Source organism: Amblyomma mixtum, chromosome 5 (genome assembly GCF_055824585.1).
Source record: "Amblyomma mixtum isolate Tamu chromosome 5, ASM5582458v1, whole genome shotgun sequence".
Lineage (NCBI taxonomy): Eukaryota > Metazoa > Arthropoda > Arachnida > Ixodida > Ixodidae > Amblyomma > Amblyomma mixtum.
This window is the reverse complement of record NC_143016.1, coordinates 79,522,131-79,548,459: the sequence shown is the minus strand read 5'-3', so window position 1 is coordinate 79,548,459 and position 26,329 is coordinate 79,522,131. Positions and strand designations below refer to the sequence as shown.

At 47.8% G+C, this 26,329-nt stretch overlaps 1 protein-coding gene across 1 annotated transcript in view; it reads left to right on the top strand.

Moving 5' to 3' along the window:
- Positions 1-1,647: 1,647 nt before the first annotated feature.
- Positions 1,648-26,329, top strand: part of LOC149342772 (zeta-sarcoglycan-like) — a 49,398-nt gene continuing 24,716 nt past the window's right edge. Inside the window, exon 1 of the mRNA XM_089542232.1 lies at positions 1,648-1,899. The gene's annotated coding sequence lies outside the window, so the exon portion shown is untranslated. The remainder of the gene's footprint in view (positions 1,900-26,329) is intronic.

The window sequence follows — 26,329 nt, the reverse complement described above, 5'->3', positions numbered from 1 at the left end:
TTAAAACTTTCATGTCATGCTAATTCTTTCATAGAAAAGTGTTAGCCGAAACCATTTTAGTCTCGGAAAAGACATATGGCTCAAACATTTGTGTTCATAGCTGGTCAAAACTTAGTGCTTTACCTGTGCCTTCTATCCACGAGTCTATCATCAATTATGCATTGCAATTTTCTTTTCTGAGTCGTCCTGCGCTTTCGACGTGGTACTTTCGCTGAATATAACTCTAAACTCACCCGTCTGATTAATTTTTATGAGTGTCGGCGCGAGAGTTGTGTGGCTGGCTTCTGAAATGCGACATTTTTCATACCAACGGTTTGGACGATTTCTCGTTTCAAGGCATGAATTTTGCGAGGATGAACAATAAACATACCTTCTACAGAGCGTATATGCAAAATTATACTCGGAGGTGTATTTCGACCGGGAAATGCCTTTTACCTTAAATTTCTGAAACCAACGTGTAACTGATTTCTGTTTCAAATACAACAGATTGCGTTCATGCGGTACTAGCCTGGACACCATATCGAAGGTTTTCCACATTCTGCAAATGTAGCTTCTCCGCAATATGATAAGCGCTGCGGCAAAGCCAAAGCCAACTGATGCCATCCAAGTGAAGATTTCTCTGCACAGGATCTGTTAATTACAGTGCCGCCGACACTACTAGGCTTGGTACGTGAACATTTCTCTGGTAACTTATTGTCGACGAGGTGTGTTACTTTCATGTCTTTCGCATAAGCACGTGCCCGGCAAGCTGATCGCAGCGCTCCCTTTATCTCGCGAACTGTTCTGCTGCCAAGCACGGTTAGTCTCCAGCAGCCGGAACCAGCAACTTAAGTGAGCGGATGAATCGGTCAAAAAGTGCCGCCAATTTCTAGGGTAGCCACGAACGACCTGTTGTACCAAATTTCAGTGGAGGCTCGATGCGCCGGAATGCTTTGCAATGAAAACGACGAAATTCGCAATATTTAATGGCGTTCTGTGCGTCTTGGCTTTGTACTAAAAACAACAACTACTACATCAAGATCCTCATAACAAAAAATATTACTGCTCCTACTACGAATGCAGTTACTACTGCTGCTGGTACTACTAGTACTTTGAACGCCAATACTACCAATCTATCTATGTTCAATTCGTGTTTAGTGGGTGCTTTCCTATAGCTGTCATGATTAAACAGCATTCACCCACAGGTAAATCACCCAATGGTTTTGAAGATGTTTGGCGCACACAACCCCGTATCACGCAGTTAAGTGGTCTTTGATTCTGCGGACTTTAATGCTCCTTTGCCTCTTCAAGCCAAGTGCATACTTCAAAGCAGAAGCATGATTCTCCAAACTCCTTTCCTTCTCCTCCGGTTCACGTGCTGGGCCTCCCAGCCGCTCTTCCCACGCTTCGCTCAGCGGCGGTGGCCGACGAAGCGTAAGGAAAGAACGGTGATGCGGCGCAGCGGAACCGGAGGAACCGACTGACGGAGCGTCGGCGTCGGCCCCGCTGTAAATAGTGCTCGCCGGTGCGCGCAGCGGCCGCTCTGGCGCGCTCAGCCAATGAGCGTCGGCGACGCGCGGCGGCCGCGATGGGCGGAGCGCCCCGGGGCGGCCGCGCGGCGCGCGACGCGAAGGGAGCGCAGGGGCGCCCCCGAAACTTGGCTCGGGCGCGCCGTAGAAAGGGGGCCCCGGCTGGGCGAGACTTAAAAATACGCGCCGCTGCCGCTGGCCCGTCTCTGGAGAGCGGCCTCGGGCTCGCGCGTGCGCCACGTGGTTTTTCGGGAGTCAAGCCTCGGGGTCCCGCGTAACACACCGGCGACCGTCCCGCGCCGTCTTTCGTCCGCGGGCTTGCTGTGTATACCGCTGCCTCAGGCGCTGCTGCTGCTGCGGCCGGAAGCTGCATGGCTGAGGAGGAGAGGAGGTGAGTGACAGAAGCAGCTAGTTTGTGCTGCAGCTTCAGTTGCGTACTTCAGCGCCATGCCGGCGTTCCATTGACAAATTAGCGACATGCATTTGGATAAAGGGAGACTATGATTCACAGCGGCACATTTTGTATCCGTCATTTCAAGTACGCCGTTTTTTTCGCTCGGCTAGTTAGTTAAAAACCATGCACTAATTGACACAGAGCTCTGGTAAGGTGACTTATAGAAGCGTGGCATAGAACTAGACTGAACAGGAGGTTGTGATGTTGGAAAGGCGAGAGGCTTTATTTGGCGACCACGAGTATATTATGTGCGCCTGGTGAACTAAACGCCATGCTCAAAGAATTTTGGCGCGCGGACGTTGGCTCCAAGAATGTCTAATACGCGCGTCGCTGGCATAAGAACACGTGGTAGATGACTTCGACATGCGATGCTCGATTTCATTACTCATTACCCACTTTCCTTTCTCTATATACCTGTATATTTGGAATGTGTAATGGTGCGTTGGCTTTTCAAGTTTGTATAGTTTATTTGATTTTAGCATCACGGCCGCTGCCAAAGAATGAATGTTAAGGTTTGGTTTATTGGTTTGGTTTATTGGGGTCTAACATCCCGAAGCAACTCAGGTTAAGGAGAAATATTGAACGAAGGCGAGCAAAAATAACAGCGACAGTTAATGAATTCTTGGACCGCTCGCAGGTTAACGAGATACCCATATAAAGCAATACTGAAGTTGGCGTTATTTAATACTAATGAATGAACTGTCCTCGGCCATTCTGTGTTACCGAACACTGAAAAATGGCCCTCCCGATTTTGCTGGAAGAGAGGAGTTAATCTTTACTGATCAAGAAGCCCCGTTTCACTCACCAACGCTAATTCTTCTCGTACGGAAGCGGGAACTTAAGGCGTTTATAAAATGAATAAATTAGCGCCATCTTTTTAACGCCTAGAACGACGGTCCACTTATGCGACCAGCGCTGCTGTCTTGAAGCGGAAATAAATTACTGCGCGAAGCTCTGTCGTGTTAGCGTGGTGCTCGACTTGTAGAATCGTACCTGCGTCATTGCAAGATCGCACCCAATCAGAATATTGCTCGAGCAAAGATGTTTCGTTTTTTTTTTACTGCATTTTCGATAAGCGATGTGCTACAATACACCGAATAAAAATTGTGCTTAACAAACGACAGAAACTGCCGGTAAAACTCCGAACGACATCACTTATTTTGCTACAGCTAGAACCAATTCATTTGTTTGTATTCCGTATAACTGGCGAGTAGGAAGCTGGTTTGGTTTAGTTTATTGGGGTTTAACGTCCCAAAGCAACTCAGGCTATGAGAGACGCCGTAGAGAAGGGCTCCGGAAATTTCGACCACGTGGGGACGAGTAGGAAGCATGCGTAATACGCTCTCTCACTACATGTTTCGTCGTGATGACACTCTTGAATGTTAGAGGCCGCAGAGGTAAATTATGTGGCCAGTTGAGGGATGTGCTCTGACTCAACTGTTTAACTCATTTCTATTCTTAGCGTCCGAAACTTCTAGCAGCGTAAAACTTGTTTTAATGGCTAAGTTTTACTCTTATAACGTCAATTTCTTAGAAGCAAAATGGCATTCATAAGTGATTGAGTTATTGAAAACTTAATGACGGGTATTTTTTGGGTACAAGCAATACTGCGCTGCCAGAAGCAACCGACATGACTGCAGCTTTTGATGGCCTTTGTCATTTTCTTGGCCATAAAACGCTTTCTCAGTGTCGAGGAAATGTGGGCAATAAGCTGCAAGGGCGAAGACAGCAAAATGGGGCGTACGTGAAAGACGGCCGCTGTTGAAACAATCCCTAAATCGTGCCGTTGTTACAGAAATCGATGTATTCGTGAGTTAACTCCACAGCTACAGAGCATCAAGACCTCATCCGTTAATAATACCCTTTACTTTCGGTAGTCCTGCAGTCCCGACTTCTAGATTTATTTAAATGCAGAGAGAGCGAAGAACCTATCATAGTCTCGATAAATATTTTGTTTTTAAGCTGAACGCCACCGAAATTCCTTGTTTGACAAATAGTATCCCTCCATTTTTTTGTATTTTCTGCAGACTAGACTAAAGAAGTTTCCTCTAAAAAAAAAGGATATGCGGTCAGAAGTAAAACTTCTGGGAAGGATTTACATGATTGATGTGAAGTGAACACACATTATTTCAAAACAACAAGCTCAAGGTGCGCTCTGGAAGTCACCCCGATAAAAAAAAAAAATCAATTTCGCAGTGTTAGATGCTCTGCGCGAATCAGTCGTCATAATAAACTTTGTGTGCGTTTCTGTTGTTGGAGCAGGTAGGGATATAAAAGAACTGATGGTGCTACTAATATCTCTAAAGAATGAAGGCAGCAGTTTTAAAATGAACGGTTAACAGTTTACGGTTCTATTTTTTTGCGGCAGTACTGCACAGAAATTCACAGTAAATGAAACGGAGCGAAATTTTTATTAGCCATCCTGTCGAATTTGTTTATTCGTCCACTTGTCATAGAAGTGAGTGGACGAAAGGTTTGCGAAGCCAGACCTTTCACTTAAAAGTGCGACACCCCACAGATATTGAAATGACTGATCGTCGAGAAACGGTTTAACTGAAAGCAAAGAGCTAGTGGGACTAAACTTTCATTTTCTGAATTTCCCCGGTGACGATGATGATATGTGATAGTTCACGACTTCTCCTGTGAGTTCAGTAGCCATAAAATTAGGCATATATTTCAAATATTCTGAAAAGTGACTATATTGTGTTGTCAACTACAGGGAAAGTGCGTGAAAGACAACAAGACATTGACCAATGCTGCATTGTAGTAGTAGTAGTAGCAGCAGTCTTTATTTTGGGGCAAAATTACAAAGTTTGTTCGGGGTGAGAAGGCTTAAGGTGGTTTCCTGCCTTATGAGGCCATCCAATCCTTGACAGTAGTGGCACCTATTTATAGAATTCAATCGAGAACACTTGTAGCACAATACATCGGACAAAAGTTCATAACAACCTAATTGCAAATACAATGTATACGAAACAAGCATGTAAGGTTCAGTTACAGCAGTGCACAAAAACACAATAAATGAAACTACCAGGAGTATTCTTAGCATATTTACGCGCATTATTGAAAAACTAAACCCCCAGAGTAAAAAATAATTGTAAATACATCTCAGTGTACTTTTGCAACTAAAAAATATTATTTGTTTATTCACAAAAAGAACAAGATTCACATGACACACACAAAAAATATTGCACCAATTTCTCCACAAGGTACAGCCCCCGTCAAAAGTATACAGCCCGAGGGGTTTGCTTCTAAGCTGTTTAGCGGGGCTCCCTAGCGCGTCTAACAGTCCAAAGCTTCGGAAAATTAAGGACGCATAGCCATTCTTCTTTCGAGAGATTACGGTCGCTGAGGATGCATCACGAGGCTGACCGCAGGCCTCACAAGCAAACCCGTTGGGCTGTATACTTTTGACGGGGGGTGTACATATGTTTCGGTGTTTTCTTGGTTATTTTTCTGATCAGCTGGCCGATAGTAATGAAAAAATGAGTTTATGATGAATCTATACGTGCAGTAGCGTGCGTAACGTCTGATCGTTATTGTTCGTACTTGGAATGTCTGTTAGTATTGCCTCCTAACAATGTTCAAATATGGTATATTTTTGGACCTATTGCTTCCTGTTTTGAAAGCCTTGCTGCTCGCTATTAATTCGACGCTTCTTTTCTTTACGAAAGAAATCAGCTTATCCCGTCAGATGGTAACCGACTTCACATCGTCTCCTTCCCACCAGAGCCGAATAAAATGCCCACTCCGTTCCATTCCTGCCAAAGTATGCCAGTTATTCTACAACTGGTTGTCTTTTTTAGGCATTCAGAGCTGACACAAAATTTATTTTATAATGAGGACATGTAATCGAAGCTAGTGTGTGCGGGCTACAACTGCATGTGCTTACAAGTGTGGGCAGATGGTAATGGAAGAAACGATTGCCTTCAAAAAATTTTCATACGTTGCCTAACTGTAATTGCTTGCTGCGCTTTGTGCATGCCGGTGATGAATACTAGTAAGATTTCTGGTGGACAAACAATCTTTCTTCATTTCCGATAGGGAAGGCGTGATCGCACTAGAGTGCCCCGTTTACTTATGTGCCCGCCTGTACATGTTCTACACCCGAGCAGTGTTTTAGTACTATCACTCGCGCCCCAAAGAAATGACTACACAGCGCACCATTGCAATATGGGAGTACGTGAAATAGATTCAAAATTACACTAACCTTTTGCGCACGGGTTTAGCGGGTTCGCTTAGGCCGTTGTGTGACCGCTCGTTCGTACAGTTCGTGATATTGACGAAAAACTGGCAGATTCTATATATTGGTTGAAGAAAAAAAATGTTTCGTCTTCGACGTGAAGAACAAAGCGCTTTCAGCGAATCTCACCAAGTGAGTGAGAACAGCAGACATTGGTTTCTGCTGCTGCATTCAATCACATTATGCGTAGCTCTATGGCTTTCGACAAGACAGCACTCAATAAGTAACGGTCGCGCTTTTGCAAGGATTCTCAGTTCTTCGACTTGCGGCTATCGTCGTCTTAGGCGATTTAAGCGCTCGATTCTCGTATACATTCTTAAGTCTCTTTGTTTCAATTTGTTCGCACTGAAGGGAATGTTATGCAGCTAACGTCAGCAAATCAGGGGCCTGATTCGGAAAGTTACTTCGGTAATGTGATGGCGTTTGACCTGCAGGCACCGTGAGCTATGCGTACGCTTTATCGCCTCTGTTACCGGAGTAACGGGCACTTCCCAGTCTCAACCGCTCTTAAATGCGAGATGCTTCGAAAGTTCGACGGCTGACTACCTGGTACGAGCTGCGCCCTTGATTTCAGTGCGAACAAAATCAAAGATGGAGTATAGAAGTTCTTCAAACTTCATACATTATAAAAGTCTCACAAGGGCACATAACACATAATGTTAACGGGATCTCTCATAAACCCCCTTCGTGGCATCGCCGCACTAAAGTAAATGTGCATCTTGTTTCCTAGCAAGACTTATTCATAGTCGCCCGAATTCTTTGCTCCACAGATGTTCCTGTGCTAGAGGTTGGTTAGACTGAGAATATAGCCAACTAACGTGAAAACAGACGGGAAGGCTTTGAATTCACTAGTTCCTTTTTACTTAGCCTGAGAACTGTCTCTCGCCTTATTTGGTGGAAGCAGCATTTATGGGACCGGTGCGTGGCTAAGTGATAGCGACTACTAAGACTGCATGTAGGTTTCGGAAAATAAGACGGAAATTCGTTCGGCAGTTCGTACTAGAGGCTGATACGATTTAGTGAATTGAAATACTACCTCATGGATGGTCACTGTGACGATAGACGTACTGGGAGAACGAAAGCGATGATTATGAGCACATGTGTTTGCATGAGATCCATAAGAGAAGAGCGGTAATCTACTGTCGCAACAACAGGTTTTCTACGAAGCCTTTTTTTTCTTGCTTGCGTGCCTGAAGAATGAACACATCGGAAAGAAAAGAATAAATTTCTCTTTTTTTGGAAACAAAGTGCGAAAGTAAGAGCGTCTTCTAATGAACTATATATCACATAAGCCACACTGTAAGGGATAAACTACTTCGCCAATTCGTGTATGGTTTCTGAGGGCGCTTAGAAGTGTGAATAACCCTAAAGAGGACAGCAAGCCTCTACACTCTCGTTGAAACTCGTCCATTCCGGTGTCGCCTTCATCTCAAAAGTTTACGTGTGGAACACCATTGTCTTATAACACGCACAAGCCTTTCTTGTCCAAAACACGAGGACGGAGCAGTTCGATGCCTTTGGGGGTCACGGGCTTATTCATTGCTCGCAGGTAGCGCAAGCCTGGATAGAATCTGCGCGAGCCTTTTCCCGAATAATACATTCCGTCGGAGTATTCCGCGATGATTCATAGGCTTCGGACGGGCGGCACGCATACGTGGCCAGCGGCATCGAAGGTCCGCCCGGGAGGGGGGCGCTGAAAGTGGCGAATATTTCCGCCGGCTCAGTGTATTTCGGTGCGCCGACGGCGAGCTCGACGGCCGTTCAAAAATAACGCGCTTCCCGCGGGCAAAACAGAGGGGGAGGGAAAGGGAAGGGAGAGCCGCACCCGGCGCTCCTGGTTGATGGCGCGGCGATATCGTAAATCGTAAACAAACGCCACACTTTGCGTACACTCAAGAGCACATTTGCTGCGGCTCGCTCGGGGCCGTGGCGAGCGGAAATGGGCCTCGGTTGAGACAGCTGGCGCGGTTGTGCGTGCGTTGTGTGTGTATGTTGTGGTGCGTCGTTGGCCGACGACGGACCGAAGAGACTGGCCGGGGGCTTTTCGCGTTTGGCGATGCCGATGCCCGGCGACTAACCGGGTTCTGTAGAGAAGTATGGCTGCTGCTGTTCTTTCCGGGATCCGGGAGGCGTGATTCTGCAGGCGATGATGTTATCGCGGCTCGCGACATATAAAAAGGGTGGCCACCTCTATCCTGCCGTTCACACTTGCCTTTGATATTGACGTCTCTTCGCGTCCTGCGCCACAGTACGCCGACTCACGGGCGCTCAGGGCGCTTGTACACAGTAAACACATATGCGCCTATATTAGAGTAAAAAGGGACTACACCTTTCTTCTAAAAGGGAGTGCTCTACAGAATACCTTACTCCCGTTTTACTCCATTCTGGTTATAGTGTAAGTGTGGGATGGAGGCGTACAGTTGGTTTACTATTTGCGATGGAAAATGACGGCTTTTGGTATCCACTAGGCAAGCTGGTCGACCGACACTTCGTTAAGCTTTTACAACAATTTTAATGTGTCATTGATGGGCCGACTATGATTCACTGACAGTTCGGCCGCATTGGCTCTCGTTGAATTTCCAATTGCTTCTAATCAGTGAATTAATTAATCTCTAAACGTATCAGTCAAATGAATGACCAGAAGAGCTGACGGAGTGCAGGCTTTCTTGGTAAATATTTTTACCTGATTTTGCCCTGGGTGCGCAGTAAGAAAGACATGAAAGGTGTAGAAATAAACTCCATCACGCCAGCTACGACAAGCATAGCTGATGACCGCATGGCGAATGATTGCGGCGTCGAGTCCAGTGACGTCCCACGCTGTAACCAAAAATTTCGTCAAGTAGACGTGAAAATTATTATTTCAGGAGCTTTTTCGATCTCTGCTGAAGATTGAGATCTCAGGAAATTTCGGCCCTTAAAAGTGCCTGAAACTTCGTAAAATCCCCTTTTCGACAAATTTTGCGCCTCAAAATCTCCACAGAGAGAAAAATTCTCCGAATGGAGCATCACTGGTACGTTCGGTGCATATTTTAATGCGCTGTTGCGCACTGTAGGTAATTGGGCGGTTATGAAAACGCTGCCAAGAAAAGGCCTCAATAAGTGAGGTTCAAAATAGCCTGACATTGCGGCTCCGAGAAACAGTGAGCCTGCGCCAAAGAAGGAGAAAAAAAAAAACGAGAGCGTGGGATTATTTAAAGCGCGCGTTTGTGAAATGTGATACATATATCCAAACCATTTCACTTTCCGTTTTGTCTGGTGAAACTGACGCGACATAAAACACAGGAGAAAGCTAGGCGCCGTAACGCAGAGGTAAACACCTGGGCCGGTATTTTATAACGTTTCTATTTTGTAACATCTTTCGATCCTCTGTCACTGATGTCATCCGCCATGGCCTACGTCATCGGAAAGCTGCGACCAATAGCAGCAAACCAAAATACAGAAAACGAAACGAAAGTTTGCAGAGTACACCGCCTGTATGCAAGATATGATGCCGAAGTTAAATTCCTCGAGAAAGCTATGTTGGGGCAGCTCCTGCGACGTTGTTGTCTATCATGTGGGGCTTGTTTTATATTGAAGGCTGTATGTACACGATTTTCTCCGGGTTGGACTACGCCGCCATCGTAGACGGCATCACCGTAGTAATATGTCGCTACAGAAAACATCGTTCACCTATTGGCCGATAGCAATGCCGCTCATGTCCAGGGCGGCCGGCACTTTCGACGAAGCACAGAACTTAATACAGGTACTTGTCATGGGAACTGGCCCTGCGATTACTTCATCCACCGCGGAGATGCCAGGAAATGTGAACTTCGTATTTGCTTGGCAAGAAGTTGACTTCAATCGTAACCTGAGTTTGAAAACATTAGACTCTTTCTTTAGAGTATCGACGACTACCTTAGCACCTTCGTGGCTTTGAGAATACTCTTTAATAGATAGGTATCAATCAGTACCGCTTACGATACATAACAGCCTATGTCGCGGCCCACTTGGGATCCTTGAACCGAATCAACATTTCCAACCGAAAACTAGCGAAGCCACAGGGGACACGGCTGCCCTTCCCAGCATTCTGATGCCGGAAGAAGCGCTCTTCAGGAAACTCGCGCAGACAGCGCCGTCTCTTTTCTCTAGATGATTTTCATATACTGCGTAGGACCATGGCCTTCTGCACTGAAAGCCTGATGAAAGAGCACTGCTCCAGCGCGCATCTAAAAGTTAGTCCCTACCGCCGCTATAGGGCAGAAACACTGCCGTCGATGTGGCGTTTATATATACTTGTTCGAACATACACATCTACTGACATTTAATTTCAAATAGAACATACTTATCATTTATCCGTGTAATTATAGTTCAGTAACCCATGTTATGGTCGGTGGTGGCGAATAAAAGAAAAGGGCTAGAGGAAAGATGTCTTTTAAGCATGAAATGCTTATAGCTCCCGTTGTCGGCAGTGTAGTGACGTCACGCCGAGACCGAGAGCCATCATCCGGGCACTGAAATCCACTAAATTCCAGTCATCCGGGCTCTGAAACGAGAACATCCGGGCACCGTACGAGACTTAACGAGATTTAACGAGACTCTCTAAGCCCTCCTACGCGACCGGCATGCAAGCGCCGGTTGGTCTCCAAACGAGTCACAAAAAATAACTGCTGCCAGTGCCTTCTCAATGTTTATCAAGATATCAGTCGAGCTGTGCGTTTGATAATGCACGGAATTATAATTTCCGATTTCTAATAACGGGTGCAAAAAGCACATAAATGCCACGATACACTTCGTTGTCATACGTGATCTCTTAGGGGCTTCGCGCATCGAAGCAAAGCCGCGCAGGCGCACAGGGGCCTGGGGGAGAAGCGCTGCGTTCAAAGGGCAAGGCATCGCGCCGAACGGGGGGTGGCGTTCCTCCCTTCCTTTACGGTGCGGTTCGGGTGTCCACCGAGATGACATTAGGCCCGTAAACATTTCATGCTTACTCTACTCTCGGTTACGGGAGAGGCAGATATTTTTTTTTTGTCTATAGAGAGAGAGAGAGACAAAACTTTATTTACAGAGGAATTCGGGGCGCGCCCCAGGGTCCCCGCACGACCCCACTGCACTCAAGTGTTTATGTTCCGAAGGTCCATAACACTGGCAGCACGGCCGGTGGCGATGGTCTGCACGGCCGGGTCCTCTATACAGTCCAGCCCATTTACAATGGCTGCAGTCACAACGAACGCTCGCTTATTACGAACGAGGGTGGCGCTACTGTCAAAATATTGCCACGTTTCCACAAGCAGCCGCTGGGCGGCTGCTCTTCGCAAGTTGCGTGCATCGCCGAGTGAAAGAAGAAGCTCGGCCCCGGCCTCCTCTGAGTGCTCCTGGCTTGCTCTCCGGTGCCGTCCAGGTCAACCCTCCATTAAAGCCTTTCGGTTAGGAGCCCCAACGGCTACGTAACACTTGCGACACGGCGACTTGCGTAACACGGCACTTGCGAAGAGCAGCCACCCAGCGGCTGCTTGTGGAAACGTGGCAATATGCATTAGAGCAATGGGACCACGTCAGATACAACGGAGGTCAGTGGCGGAGTAAGTCGGCTAGAACGAATGGAGAGGCGCCGTAAATTTGGTCCCGAAGTCGAAAAACCTACGATCCGGAAAGCGCGGAGTTTGAAGAGCACCTCGGAGCCCCCGTGACATACGCCCTCGAGAAGCATGCGGAGACCTCAGATGCAATAGAAAAGGAGAGACATTCCCGTCAAAACTAGAGCCTTGAAAGACGACACCTGCGCTGGTCGCAAACTTTCGTGTTGACGTCCATCGACAACTCTGATAAACTACGATACTTTGGGAGGCAAGCTTTCGTACCCTACAGGCCGAACACAAAGGCCTGTAGAATGCGTCAATTTTTGTTGTTATTTTGGGGAGAATACAAGCAGGCATAAGTTTGGTGAGGGCGATGCACGGTTTTTCGTCGAGTGGTAGGTTGAGTTCAACCATAACAGTGTGAAAAAGAAATGAACTCCTGTTCATGCTTGACAACTTTGCGACCCATCACGTGTTACCTTCTGTGAGTGTGGTGAAAATTCTCTTCTCGCCACAGAAGAAAAAGCGCACGATTCATTCACCGGGCATGGGCGTAATTCAAGTGCTCAAGTTGTCCTAGAATCTGCGCTCCATACAGCGCATGCTGATTGCAACTGACATAACAGGTGGCGACGTTCTGGCTCGGATATCTTTGTTCGTCGCTTTGGAAATAATGTGGAAAGACCGTGTGGCTGGTACTGACAGCGGAGAGCGTCAGAAATCGCTTTCCATGAAGCATGATTCATTGAACAAGAAACGTTTAAAGACGCCTTTGAATGTCCGCGTGTAAATTCATTTAGATTGGTAATAACGCGTGTTCGATGCACTTATGGCTGGGCACGATTTTGCCTGGGATAACTTTGTGATGGGCGGATCATGACGCTGGCATTGCAAAGTGATACACTGACGAAGACATTGTACGCGAAGTATGAGCACTCCCCGCCTGCCAAGAATCTGATGGCGAGAAGGCCTACCTGCCAACAGTTGCCGGGTACGCTTTAGCCACGATTGGTTAAATCGTGTTCTTAAGCACCTTGTTGCTTGGCCTCGGTGAGAAGCATACGTACGACCACTCTGCTCAGCTTGGAGAGCGTCATGATATGGCCCCCTTAGAAGAAGCCGAAGCAAATAATGAACTTTGCTAAGAAATGCAAGAAGAAATTGGATAATTAGGGCTGTAAAACAAAAAGGCCACTTAGTACGAATCCCAGATACAATGAACGCAATCCGCGCGGATGGCAGGTTCGTTATAAGCGGGCTCGACTGTAGTGAAAAAGGTTGTCATTATGCATGTTTTCCCTGCTTACTAAAACTTTACGCACAAAATAGAGGACGATGGGCAGATCAGAGCAGGCGAAAAAGTAAATCCAGCGCTATCAACGGCCAAAAAGCTAACGAAAGTTGGAGCACGCGCATGCATGGGACGCCGCTATCTCTGCAGGTCTGTGTAGATCAGTAGGTATTGTGTAGGACACGCTGTCGGATCTGGTCACGTGATCTAGTCTGTCTTAGCCCATAGGACTTTGGAGGGGGGGGGGGGGGGGGAGGTGCTGCTCCCTATATAAAAGGGAGAAAGTGGTGCGGAGCCGTTATCGTTGACGCTGCCGAGTGCCTGACGAGAGCAAACCCTGAGAGGGCACAACAATAACAAACGCATGAGAAGAACGCACGTTGTGGGAGGTTGGTTAAGAATCATTTCCTGCGAAAAACAGCGCAAATGTTACGACGGACGAGTGTAAGGTGTAGGAATACAACACAGCGAAATTTAAGACAGGGACGAACAAAAGACGAGACACCACAGCGCAGCGGTGTGCCCTCTTTTCTTCGTCCTTAAGTTGCCCTGAGTTGCATTCCTAGCTGTCATCAATTACAAACTAGCCTGATCAGTCACGCTTATAAGGTGCAGAAAGGACAAGCGCTCGTCCTGTCTCCACTTTACAACCGTCCGTCTTTCCATTTGCGCTGGTTTTCTTCGAAAATGGGCAACGTGAAGACATGCCGCGCCCACACGGCGCGGCATGTCTTCACGGCAGGAGGTGAGAAAGCAAATGATCAGTCACGACTGGTCGCTGGGCCGCCATTAGCCACACAGCTGCCGCCGGATTCAGTAACCTTGCGTCATAGCGACCATGCTTCGCTAATTTTTCACACAGCAACGAAGCTACTTCTTTCCTGAGAGGGAAAGAGCGCGATTGAAGCTAGCCAGGCATGTCAAACGTGTCATTGTCCTCTGTAATTCGTTGGCGTCAATGCCAGTCTGCCAGCGCGGCATGGTCATGAAGCGCGCGTTTCTGCAAATGCCCTTCAAGGGCGCGTTTGAGCCATGTCCAGCGCGACGTCATCCTCTACTGTCTGCTTCAAACGATATAAAATTTTATGAAAAACGTCCCCGGGACTGTTGCTACGTTTACATGAACTGGATTGAAGTCGCGTTGAGTCCTGTTTTTTAGGGGAACTGAAATATGCATCAAGGAAGAGAGTAGAGGCCTAGTCACAGCTTCGTTCTCAAAAGTCATTCTTTCTCTTGAATAACCAACTGGACCTTCACTCTGTAGAGTTAGCGTAAACGTAGCATATGATTTGGTGTTTCAGGTCCTGGGTAGCTGCCGTCGTTTAAGTAGACTCAGGATCGGTTGATTTGCTGCGGCAGACACACACGCGCAAGCAGAGAGTGGTCGAACGGGCTGGTTTGTCAAAAGGTGAGAAAAGAAGAAAGGAGAGCTAGACCTTTAACGTATCCTTTAAGAAAGACTGAAAATGCGCAGCCCATTCGTGCGAGGTCAGATGAGGGCCGCGTGCGATGCCTCCAAGATCGGCCTTTTTCAGTAGTTTCAAGCCGACTGAAAGAGCCGACCAAAAAGGTCAAAGCAGGTGAAAGCGAAAGAAACTACAGCGTGGACAAACGTCCTTTCAGGCCTTTCTTTAAACCTACGTAGGGCAGCAAACACGTGTGCACCGCTTGCTCCAAGTGCCGGCAGAAAGACAGTGAAGCACCTACGTAGCACGTTTTTGAATCCAGAAAGCTATAGAAGTATGAAAGAAACCGTTCAGCGTGTTCTCATTTTCGCTAATAGGCGTCCCTGGTGCTTTGTTTTTACAAGCGCAGTATGTTCGTCGGCGCGACCCATCTTGGTGCGCAGAAATAAATTTTGGCACATTTAAGCTTTTGATTCGTTTCTCTAGCAAACCGCCTCATATAGTTTTTGAAGGAATTTTCAGTTCTCATGCAATTTTTTTTATGCGCTGAAAGGACAGCGCTACGAATGTGTAGTACATGTGATGTCTCGTTACAAAGACCGTGATTGTGTTATAACACTGTAGATCAGTCAGGACTCGGGTATGTGCATGATTTGTGGGCCACATTTAAAATTTAGGTTACGCTAGAGTGGAGCAATTGCCGGCTGAATCCGCAAGGCTAATTCCACCTGTATACTTGCAACCGCCTCAACCTCTCAGTGGTGCAATTTTTTTTCTACCAAATCAACGGTCGAAACGGCTTGAAAGTGATGTAATTAAAATTATAGAGTCATTCTGATTGCATGTTTTCTATTTGAATGCTGATGAGACGAAATAAATTTTGATACCTCACAAGAGTCCGGCCAAAATACACGTGACATAGTTGAAGCAGGGATTCATTGTCAGTTAAACGTCGCCATTTAAACAGAAGCCAAGTTCAGGTCTGTAAATTGAAATGTAAACAGTGCGATCAAGTTATAGCGGTCGACACCTGGGACAAGAATCAAGCACGTTAAGCTTCTTGAGCATTCACGACCACGCGGCAATAACGAACACGCTTTATATGCATTCATAGGAAGGTTGCTAAAACGCAGTTGTAGGGCTAAATAACATATATCACATGCTTTCTTTTCGATCCCATAAATGATTCCTGCGCACCCACATACGTGTGTATCGGTGTGCGTGCATGTGTGTGCGTTCGTGATTGCGCAGATGCCGGTGAAACGCATTGTATTGGATTAGGAGACTTTAGGCGTCATCACTATTACCAACACGTTTCAGATGCTCCATTACATTGGTTACAGTATGCACACGCTACTGTTATTCTGCGTCTCTTTCGCCGCAACTTACGCGATTACGCGAGCTGCCAATTTATGTTGAACTAACGTACCTAGAAAGGATAAGAAGAGCTTTGCTCATTCCGCGTGCACTCAGTTTGAAGCGTTCGTTACAATAGAGGGTATCAGCACTTAGCGTATACACTTTCATAAACAGATGGCCCTAACGGGCAAGGTGCATGCTAGTTGCAGTTGCACCAGTTGCATTGGGTTCGTCTACGCATGCACATCGGTAGCTAGAGGTCACGGTAAGGTGTATGCGCTAAGTGCTATTACTCTACACGCTCGGTACACAGTACACGCCGGTATACACGATAATACTCGGTACACGCCGTGCTAAAGCTTTCTAATATAAAAGAGAGTAACTTCAGTTCACTTAATGATAGCCCCGGCCGCCAAATTTCGATGAAGGCGAGATTCTAGAGGCCCGTGTACACTGCGATCTCAGTGCACGTTAAACAACCCCAGTAATAAGGGAGTAATTACTCATTGGCATCCACCCGAGCGCAGCCATACGGCTACAAAGGAAAGCTATACAGCTTTCTCAGAAACTTCGCAGTTAAAGAAAAATTCGTCCTGGTCCGGGGTTCGAACCCAGGACCACCGCTACACCGGAGCAGTCGCTCTACCAATTGAGCTAACCAGGACGGCAAGCTTATGGTAGGGCGAGATCGAATTGATCAATAACTCGAAGTGGGAACTGTGTTGGTCAAATGTTTAGGGGAATCCCCCAAGGTGGAGTAGATTTGTAATAAGGGAGTAATTACTCATTGGCATCCAACCGAGCGCAGCCATACGGCTACAAAGGAAAGCTATACAGCTTTCTCAGAAACTTCGTAGTTGAAGAAAAATTCGTCCTGGTCCGGGGTTCGAACCCAGGACCATCGCTGCACCGGAGCAGTCGCTCTACCAATTGAGCTAACCAGGACGGCAAGCTTATGGTAGCTTGGTAGCTTATGGTAGCTTATGGTAGCTTATGGTAGCTTGGTAGCTTGTAGTAACGTCCCCTAAACATTTGATAAACAACCCCAGGTGGTCGAAATTTCCGGAGCCCTTCACTACGGCGTCCATCATAGCCTGAGTCGCTTTGGGACGTTAAACCCCAATAAACCAAGCCAATCAACGAAACTTAATGATAGCGAGAAGGAATTTCACCTGTTTATGTTTCTCTTATGCAACCAAGTTAGTGGTGGCAGAACTTGAGAGTTACTCTATCCAAATCAAAACATCAACTATCACTATTGCAGACGGCCACGTTTATTTGACCACTGAAATGGCGGTCAGAGGCTAAGTCCTAGCAGGAAGAGTATCTTAATGGCGAGGAAAAAAAAAGGAAACGTGAGGTTGCATCCAATTAATCTCAAAAGCAAAAAATAAGAAACTTAAAAGAATGAAACAGACCAGTAGCGGAAGGCGCGAATGATGAGAGGAAAAAGTCCGTGATTTCTATCGTCTCGAAACTATCAAGTGAGATAAGACGACGGCCGAGTTTTTTCACACTTGTGTACCGCACATAAAAAGAACCAGGCTTGGTGCCTTGAAAGGCCGGCGCCTAAAGCGGCCGCTTCCCGTCGACTATCTCCCTCCGAGGGTTCCCCTTTTCTTTCGCGGACCACTCGACGCCCGTGTTGTTGCTCGGGTTCCCCGTGGGGACTGGGGCGGGCTGATTGGTTCATTCGACCGTTCCTGAGTCACTTACCACCATCCCTTTTCTCCCGCAACCCTTTATCTTCCCTTCTCGTTTTTCCCTGCGCCGCCAGAACTGCTCACGCAAAAGCGTTCTCTGGAGAGTTCCTTGGAAGCCGAGCCGCTCGTTTTTACCAGAAACCGCACCCTTTTTACCACTCCCTAGACGGAGTTGAAATTTAAACTCCAGTGGCTTGGAATGCCAGCCATTAACGATTTAGCCAAGCAATTTTGGGGGTGGTTGTAATTTGATTTTTCGTTCTTGGGTGAACGGCAAGTGGAGCAACAACTTACGGCTCCCGAGGAATGTCAGCCTTGTGCAAAATGTGAGCATACGATTCACTACTAACTGAGAGCGCGGAACCGTAGATACTGATAGGACAACAACGCGGGAACAGCGCTCCGTACGTGTTACTTCTAATCCTCGTCTTCAATTTGCCGCTGCTAGTACAGAGTCCCTTCCGCGCCCAATCCTGCACCTATACGACTGAATTTAAACATCGCCGCCATTTTGACAAAAAGTGCAAAAATATTTATATTTTCTTCACACGACCTGTGGTCTGAACCCATGAAACATGTAAGTGAGCGGTCTAACAGTTCTCCTTAAAGTGGGCGCATGACATAGACTCAGTTTCAAGTTGCTATTCTGTGCACTCGTTTTTCTATCTTCATTTATTTGGCGCGGAATCATAGGGTATGAAGTGTAAAGGGAATGGTTTTAGAAAACAACGCTAGTGTATACAAGCACCTCATGGTGCGACGTGAACTCTCGCACGTGACTTCCCACGTGATTGTGCGCGATCACTTAGCTGGTAGGTACACATTTCCTTGGATAGGACCGAGCGACACCGGCGGCCCGGCCCAGTATTTGCCCTGAATATGTGATGACCCGCTGTGGGGCATTACACACGAACGTGCGATCGATGACTAAGTTCGCGCGCACTCCCCGCCACTTCGGCGATCGCGCTAGCAACGCATCTCTCTTTCGACCGATGCCTGTTCGTTGCCGCTGTGGTTCGTACGTCTTGCTTGGCACAGATGGGTAGCAGTAATTGTTCCCTAGTAATTTAGCCTGGCAAGCTGGATTCGGCCTAAACGCATTTTGGACGGAAACGCAGGCATTTCATGAAGGATCCTTAGCTACGTTTATGCCACAACTGACTACTGAGTTCGCACAGTTCGCGGCACCAGCTAATCACTGTGGCTTTTTACGTATAAACGTTTTCCAGCGCGTAGTGCCTTCGTATTCCTTCCATCATCATTATCATCATCATGAGCAGCAGCAGCAGCAGCAACACAGCTATATCCACTACTGGCAAAGGCTCTCCCCTAATTTTATGCTTAGCCCTGTCCTTACCCCGGCGGTGGTCACCCCATCGACGTGCTCTGATGCATTAGTGCTTCCGCAGCTCTGTACATTTTAAATAGAAAGGAGTAAAACGACGGGAGTAAGCTGTGCTCTAGTGCATTGCTTTTTATAGAAGGGAGTGTGCTAGAGGATAACCTGCTACCTTTTTACTCCATATAGGGGTATTCGTGTTTAGAGTGCAGTTAAGTTAGACGCTTTCAATTTAGTTCCTTTCCCTTGTTCTTCAGAAGCTGCGGCCCAAGAACTTTTGAGAGCAGCCCTGTTCACTGCTTTAGGAAGTGCTCGCCTATGTTCTGTATTACCAGCTGCACGAAGCGCTGCTATGGTGCGCATAGATGCGCCGAAAAGTGCTCAGCCAGCTGCAGCGAATTTTGTACCTCGACTCTGTTCCTTCGATGCAGACATATCATTTTCGGGAGAATAACCCATGCAGTCATGGTTTAACACCTTTTTTTAAAGCATAAATAGCGATTAGCTGCTCGTCGTTCGTTTATGTAAAAAAAAAAGCTGAACTTCATCGCACGATGCGCAGTTCACTCCATATTTGCGCGTTCGCTTCTTTGATCAGTTGATGCGATTAATAATGTTGAGCGCCCTGCACGTAATTTTTTTGGAGGAATGGTAGCGGTGCATAAGTTTCTCATTATTAGCGATCCTCCGCAAAATTGTTTGCTTTCCTGAGGTCCACAATACCTCCTGACTAGCCACGCTGAAAACTTACATGAAACTCAAACTTTTTGTTCCGAATTCCAGAGTCAAAGAAACGTCAGCACAAGCATGTGCGTGTTTCTCTTATTACTTGTTACCAGCGCCACCTAATGTGTTTAAGCTAGTTTCAGCCTTCGTCCATCCCTGCATATCCGTATATTTCTGCACTTCCTCAAGGAAAGTCCACTGTGCTGGTTACCTCCATAGGGAACACACAAGAATCGGTGTTCGGCCCTCTAGCGCGCTTCCTTGTGCAGGAAGACCAGACAGCCCACTTTGCGGCCTCGGCCAGCCGCTGACGGGCCGGCGGCCTGACCACAAGGCACGCGAAAAATTCGCCCTCGAAATGACACTGAACGAAGCGGGCAAGGCGCGAAGCCTCCTACGCCACTCTTGTCGCCGCGTCACAAGCCCAGTTTGTACGCGTCACCGCGAACTTCTAGCCAAGTTCTTGCATCCGCTGTCCGCATTTATTTTCCTTCTCTCACTGTCTCCCTTTTCATCTTTCACTGGCGCGCCTCGAGGCGGCAAAGAGCGTAATCTCTGTCCAAGAAGTCTGGCCCCGCGCCAGTCAACTCGACTTGACAAGTGACGACCTGCTCCTCGTTCTTATTGCCTGCCTTCGGAAGCGGGTGTGCGTCTTGCTTTTGGTACCTTTTTTTCTTTTTTGCTTCGTTTCTTTCTTTGTTCTGTCCGAGCCACGCACTGGACATTACATGGCCACGAGCAAGCCACTGCATCTCCGGTTTGTGTAGACTGGTCAGGAGATGGTCACGCTGTCTAGTAGACTGATGAATCTTCAACGAGAATTAGGTGACCGGATTAGACCGTGACGCAGTTGTTTCTCTGGTGATCACTTGCGCGTCCTTAAGTGGTCATTTTGACAGAACGCTTCCAGAGGTTGATAAAGTGCAAGCCTTCGTAAAATTTACCTGCGTACGTTCCTTCCTATGTAAAATTCTTCATACAGGGCCATCGCCGAAAGTGACGTAGCTAACGGGAGGTACTTGACCGGAAATCTCATGAGCGATGACCTACAAGAAAAGTCGCAGATAATCGGGGGAATTGAAGGAAATTGAAAGCTTCCCTCTCAATAGCCCTGATTACGTCACCCACGAAGCCTTCCCTGTTTTCAATTACATTATTTAATGGTGGTTTCAATACTGACAAGGAACAAGAGATAGACATGGCAAAGGAGTCGACAGTCGGGCAACCGAAAGGCGCGACAGCCGAATAAAAGCTACAGTTTTTATTGAAACACGCAAAAATTCCCTGATTGGCTCCATCGTGAAGCGAACATTCAGGAGCTAAAAGCAAAATCAGAGAAAAGAAATTGCTCTTGTGAACCATTCCAGAATTTCAGACACGCATATAAGAGAAGCGGTGGTTCGTGCATGCACACGCCATGGGCGTTCTCTCCGCTTATAGCAAGCAATTCGCTCGGCACGTCTGCCAGGTAAAAGGGGCAGGGTAGTAGTTGGGTGTGTGAGGACGGGAGGAAGCACGTCGTCGTCGACGCTTCCAATAACCTCGCCGCGTGCGTGGGTGAGGTGGCCGCGAGGCAGCCGCCGGGGCTGACACCCGGGGTCGGAAGTCGCAGTGCCACATGCTCCTGACAGGCCGCTGTCAGCGCCCGTTTCCCGCCACCGCCGCCAATAGTCGGCGCGCGCACTGAGCACACGCCAGGAGCGCACGTCTTTCCGAGGCGAAGTGCGCTCCGTCGTGCTGCAGTGCTGCTTCCTCTTCTGTGCATCCTTCTCTACACCTTTTTTGTTTTTGTTTCTGCCTGAGTTCAATTCTCGGCGCGCCCTTCTCTCTTTTTCTGTAGAGGAACGAACGCAATTTCAAGGTGGGACGTGCGCTCATTCTTGAAACATGTGAAATAGACAGGGCGATGATTTTTCTTCGCCACTACAGGAGCAACAGAAAGCGCACTAATTACCTCTACTTGCAAAAGCACTCCGAGATAATTGAGACCGGCAGGCGTTAAAAGAAGCGCGGTAAGGGTAATCACGCATTAAAGGAAATATAAAAATATACGGTTTCGGAATGCCCCAGATCTGCCGCGGTGGCTCAGTGGTTATGGCGCTCGGCGGCTGAACCGAAGTACACCTGTTTAATCCTGGTCTCGGCGGTCGCATTTCGATGGAGGTGAAATGCTAGAGGCCCGTGTACTGTGCGATGTCAGCGCACGTTAAAGAACTCTGTTTGGTCCAAATTACCGGAGCCCTCCACTACGGTGTACCTCATAACCTTAGTCGCTTTGGGACGTTAAACCCGATAAAACCAAACCAAATGCCTAAGAGTAAGGGCATAAAGACAAAAAAGAAAGACTGAAGATTTACATGCTGTTGTCATTCTTCATCACGAGTTTGCTTTCTTAGCATACAGTAACAGCGGGTAAAATTGACGCTTGCATGTACGTTTACTTCTAAGCAATGCTACGATGCCGTGGAAGTTACGGAAGGGATTCTAATAAGCAATATGAAACAAGATCAAAATAACATGCTAGCTGCGCGATGCTGTAATACAATTTTTCAAAACTTTATAGAAAGCCTTAGAAGTCCGGGACACGAACACGAAATTCCATCTGCAAAGAGGAAACAGCGCACGAGGGGGTGGTCGGATAGAATACTGGTAGGCGACCATCGATGGAGGAGTAACAAAGTGCCGAACTTTAATCAGCGGCCGGCTGTTGTTAGACAAAACAAGCCGGGGAGACCGGCCGATCTGGGGCCAGCCGGTGTGCCTTTATATGTTTCTGCGGCGGGTGTCCCAAGACAAACAACACGGTGTGGTCCGGCAGTCGTCGGTGGAGCGCGGGTCAACGTAGAGTCACATCGGCGGCTGCCCGTACAGTTGTTGCCCTTTGGCGACTGCGAGGCGAGGTGTTATTGTACTTCAACGCTAGGGACCCACCAGAGATCGCTCCGGCAAATTGAGTCCTGGCGGGAATCGGAGGCCGGTTGCCTATCGAGCGACCATCACTGCTGCCCCTCTCATAGCCTCGGGGCTCCAACAGTTGTCTCGTGGGTGAAGGGGGCGAGGGAGAAAGGCTGTCATGGCAGCTGCATATTTGGTTGGTGCCCATGTTTGTTACTTCTGAACGCCCGTAGCCGCTTCAGAGCTACACGTTGGACTGGATGCATGAGCTTTTTGTGAGGCATAAGGCTCAAAAGAGGCTTCGCTATTCTATGTAAAAACTTCAAGCATCGTACTGATGACAAGAGGGCAGGAACAGCGGAAGCACTAACGCTAAGGTGCAGGTTCACGGTGCCCTTCATTGCCTCACTTATGATGGCTAGGTTTATCAGCTAATCAGTGCGAGATGGCGTGATTTTCTTTATGCAGAATTACAATTAGGGTAATCATGTAGGCTAGCATCGGTTATTTCCATCATACCTTCCTGTCACCAGAAGTTTTGGTGTTTATTCACATTATGTAAGCGGTCACGGTGCAGCATAGTGTGTTCCGCAGGTATCATTTGGTTTTATGCCAAAAAATTGAAGATGCCTCGCTTTAAGCTAAGCTGCCTCCTTAAAATTGGACATGAAAAAGATGCACTAGAGGAATAGGAATATTTCAGTAAGATGATCTTAGGAGTAGTTTTAATAGGAGCTTGCCTTTTGAACAGGAAGGAACTAGAAACATTAATCACATTGCCTTGTGATTAGGAAAACAGTACCAGTAATTTTTTATGCAGCAAATTTTTGTTCCTGCTCTCGGGAGTTCAAGAATTGTCATGTGCGTTTGGATAATCATGCATAAAGCTTGATATACCAGGTTCTTTGTGCTAACGTCCTCATCTACGTCGGTCAAGTGTAGCTAGCCAGCAATCGGGTCACGTGGCATTAAGTAGTTGTGCACAGGACCTTGCACGTAACAGCAAAATAGCTGGAGCGTCAGTGCGTCCCAGTTTTCTTCCTCAAATATAAGCAACAAGAAACAATCGCAAACTGGCTCTAAATAATGCGCGAGAAGGCCGCGCGCCGGCTCTTCGGCCCGGGAGAACGTGCTGACGCGTCCGAGACACCAGCCGCACGCGTCAGCAGTTTCGCTTCCTCTTTCATAAGCTGCGCTCACCGAGCGCACAGCGCACCTTCCATCTTCATTGTTACACCCTCGCAGCTTGACGCGACGCGTTATACCCGCTCGAAAGTCCGCGCAACAGCGGAGAGAAGGGCTGCAGTTTCTTGGAGGCTACAGAGCGTAGCCGAGACAGAGAGCTCCAGGCAGGAACGAACCAAGGTTACAACAGCAGGTGTTCTGGCCCGGCCAACACTTCAACGCGCAGAAAGATGGGGGGGGGGGGGGTAGCTTAATTAAAAACTCGTTCTCTGCCCTTCCGCTTGGCACTGCGACCTCGCCAGCCATAGCGTCTTAGGCAGGGGTGACGCAGCGACACATAGGGTTGGGCTGGCGTATAGCAGGTCTTGGGGACCACCTTCTCTCCGCTCTCTGGACGGCACGCTCCGATGGGCGCCGCCACCGTCACACTTATACTTGCCGGTAAGAAGGCCCGCAATAGCGACTCACCGTAGCAATAATTGTGAGTCGGGAGCGCGGAAACGCGGTGCCGAGACGCGCTTCGCTGCCTCCGTTCTCTGCAAGACGTCGCGTGGTCCCCTGCGAAAGCTTTGTCTGTGCCGCAGGGTTGGCGGAGGAGGCGCGAACAAGGTTGGGCTTCTTCGCAACTCTTGGCGCCCTCTGCCGCACTTCGCTCCTGGTCGCGCGACCAGTGACCCGTTCGCTGCGGTCATTCCTGAAAGGTCATTTAATGATCTCAGGGCGGGGTTTGTGGTGGGATGAGCGGAAATCAAAACAACTGTGGATTGATCTGCGTCGAATGCGCAGAAAACGAAACTATGTTCGCCTGTTCTTGTGCGAGTTGCCTTTTAGTGGTCGCCATGTAACTGTTTGAAAGCTCGGACCTGATTATTTACGGAGCTGCTGTCCTTTAAGTATAGTCAATGAGGTGATGGCTAAACGTCCGAGTGTTCAAGAACTGTCTCGACGCAGCAACAGCTTTGTGAAGCGCAGAGCTTCTAGAGGATATAAAATCCGTGTTTGCGCCCTTTGCTGGGCGCAAACAAGGCTGGGAACCACCCTCCATGCAAGGTTTGGCTTTGGAAGGCCCCGTATTCGATATCTTGAGCTGCAAAAAAAGAAATCGGTTTATTTGAATAAAAGAATACACTTTTGGGACTCTATAAATTCGCGCTAGCGTGTTTTCCCCAGCTTGCGGAAATCTGACGAGTCACGCAACTTTTTAGAGAGTTGGAGAGGTGCGCAGATTTGCTGAATTGATGAAATGCACACAAACTCGCGGGCCCTACAAGATAGAGCTCATCAGACCTCTACATAGGGGGCCTTGTTTAGGTGCTCGGCGGTCTAATACAGAGTACTGAAATCAAATAAACATGTTTATCACAAGAGGAGTGAAATTTCTCTTAGCACTAGATGCTTTCATCAAAAGTCGGTATTATTTTCTTCTCCAGTCACATGGGTAGAAAAGCCCATTATGCCCTATCATCTAGCTTCTAAAAATCTGACTTCAAGAAACGGTATGGCACTTAGAGAATGCTTATGGACAGTATATCAGCAGCAGACCTATGACTGTTTCTATGTACTTGGATGTAATGATTTTTGCCTGTGTTGCCTTGGCTCCCATGACATAATATTAAAAAAGGCATAAGAAACACTTGTCCTGTCATTTTCCGCATGGATATTATCATTTCTTATAAGCACAAATTTATTGAGGATGCTGGTAGGTGACACGGAAGAATTGCCGCACTGTGAGAGTTGATATGAACTCTCTATTCTTGCGCTGGCCAAACGAAAGGCGTGTGGAATATTCCATAAATATTCGAGTTAAGGCAGCGCCACCCCTGGAGAAAGTAAACCTGGAAAGAGAGCATACCTTACCGCAGGTGAGAGCAGAAATGAAGCTCACGAACTTGAGGTACCTCCCCAAGAAACGCATTAAAACTCGCTAAAGGAGTTAGACAAGCTCATCTCAAGCGATAGGAGCAGGTCGTATGTTCAGCAGCTGCAGCATCCCTCGGGGCTTCAAGATCGCTAACACATTCGCAGGCGATTAAGGTCAGACATTTACGATCGCCATTCCGCCCTCGACGAAATCGCAAAAAAAAAAAAAAACGTCCCTTAAGACACTACGTTTTCTCTACTACTTACGCGCTATGTTTTAATCCTTCCGTCATACTTTCATGAGTTCCGCGTAATACCTTCCAGGCGGGCCGTTTATGGCTATTCACAACGGCCTCGTACACCTGTCTGGAAAGATCGACCGGCCGTAATTCATCCCCGCAGACACGTGTACCGCTCGCTTATGACGCAGTCCATCGCGTCATAACGCGCCTCAGGGCTGGCGAACGCTGCAACCGAGGCGAGAAACCAGGTCTAACTCTACGGGCGCAGACCCACTCTGGCCGTCCAGAACACTCTCTCTTCCCTGGTGGTGTGCTGTGCTCGCCGGTTGGCCGGGCCGTTACCGTTTACGACCAGACCAAGAGAATAGCCCGAAGAAGGACCGTGCGTCCGCGTAACGGCAGAACGCAGCTTGCGCCAGCATTTCGAATATAGCGGAAGCCGCAGGTTTCCCTGGTAGATGTACGCTCCGTGAGCGCCAGTGCCCGGCCTCGGTGGTGACGCTGGTTATCGTGCGGAACACTGAGAAAACAAACTGTACTTCAAATTTCACATTCTTGCGCCC